General features: G+C 48.2%; 1 protein-coding gene across 1 annotated transcript in view; it reads right to left on the bottom strand.

The window, feature by feature from the left end:
- LOC108799480 (protein unc-13 homolog B-like) overlaps positions 1 to 1,770 on the bottom strand; it is a gene marked incomplete at its 5' end in the record, with an annotated part of 285,160 nt that overhangs the window by 87,148 nt on the left and 196,242 nt on the right. The gene's annotated exons all lie outside the window — the stretch shown is intronic.

Raw genomic sequence — 1,770 nt, 5'->3', positions numbered from 1 at the left:
CCCCTAAAGTTTGTCTTTAAATCCCGCTTATAATCCAGCTATTGTTTTGTACCCACAATTCTATGTAGAAGAACTCCCAGTTGCACGGCTTTTATACATTGTATACATTTGTCTTTTGGCAATGATTAGTACAAAAAAAACCTGACCACCTATCCCATCCAGTAGATGGTCTGAAATCTGTTGTAGACGGATGAGAAGTCAGACCCGGCCAATGGCTCATCCTGAGCCGCGTCACCTTCCCGTGTAGTGAAATGTCACCGGCATTCAGCGGATGGCTAATTGTCCCCGGAGGTGAGCCGAGGTTAATCATCTCCTCTGCGGTATATCACGCATAAGAAGCAGCTTTGTGTGCTGAAATGTCAGCGGATGACGGGCACAGCCCACTGTACACACTCACATTAAGATGCATCAACAAGACGCACAACCTATTGTATCTGCTGTGTGCGGGGTAACCAGGAGGACGCTGGAGAAGTCAGGACTGTGCGAGTCAAGGGTTTAGATCAGCCGTCCGTGGTCACCATAAGGATTCATCATCTACAGGCAGAATGTTCAACAACAATGAAGAACTTGTGATTTCCTCATCTTACAGAGCACCACCAAGACCACGGCGATGATTTTCTACAAGTGAATCTTCAACAAGGTCCTATTCAAGAATATAAGACATGTGAGCAGTCTCTGCCAGTCTCTTCATATATCTGAGCAGTCTCTTCATGTATCTGACACATCCAGGCAGGACTCCACTAGACCTCCGACGGTATACTGTGATATCTGGCACCAAGCCATCAGTAGCAGATCCCAAGTCCTGTAAGTTGTGAGGTGATCGGCCTCCATGGACCGGACTGGTTTCTCCAGCACATCCCACAGATGATCGATTGGACTGAGATCTGGAGAACTTAGAGGCCAAGTCATCACCTCAAACTCATTGCTGTGTTCCTCAAACCATTCCTGAACCATGTTTGCAGTGTGGGAGGGCGCATTACCCTGGTGAAAGAGGCCACTGCCATCAGGAAATAACGTGTCCAGGAAGGGGTGTACTTGGTCAGGAACAATGTTTAGTTCGGTGGTACGTGTCAGAGTCACATCCACATGAATGGCAGGACCCCAGGTTTTCCTGCCAGGACATTGCCCGAAATATCTCACTGCCTCCGCCGGCTTGCTTTCTTTCCATAGCGCATCCTGGTGCCATCTCTTCCCCAGGTAAGTGACACACATGTACACCCGGCCATCCACATGATGTAAAAGAAATGTGATTCATCAGACCAGAACACATTCTTCCATCGCTCCGGGTTCAGTTCTGATGCTCACGTGTCCATTGTAGGTGCTTTTGGGGGTGAACACGGTCAGCATGGGCCCCCTGACCGGTCTGTAGCTACACAGCCCCATACACAACAACCTGCGATGCTCTGTATGTTCAGACTCCTTTCTATCAGAACCAGCATTCACTTTACCAGAAATTTGATCTCCAGTATATCTTCTATTGGATCGGACTACACGGGCCAGACTTCCCTTCCCCCCGTCCATCAATGAGCCTTGGAAACCTATGACCCTGTCACCGTTTTCCTCCGTTGGACCACTTTTGGTAGTTCCTGACCACTGCAGACCGGGAACATCCCACAAGAGCTGCAGTTTTGGAGTTACTCTGACCCAATCGTCTACACATCATAATTTGGTCCTTGTCAAAGTCCCTCAAATCCTCACACTTGTCCATTATATCTGCTTCCAACACATCAACTTCAGCGACAAAATGTTCACTTCCTGCCTAATATATCC

Source organism: Nanorana parkeri, unplaced genomic scaffold, assembly GCF_000935625.1.
Source record: "Nanorana parkeri isolate BGI_ZX_2015 unplaced genomic scaffold, ASM93562v1 scaffold1737, whole genome shotgun sequence".
Classification (NCBI taxonomy): Eukaryota; Metazoa; Chordata; class Amphibia; order Anura; family Dicroglossidae; genus Nanorana; species Nanorana parkeri.
The sequence above is the reverse complement of the archived record's forward strand: the minus strand, read 5'-3'. Positions and strand labels throughout refer to the sequence as shown.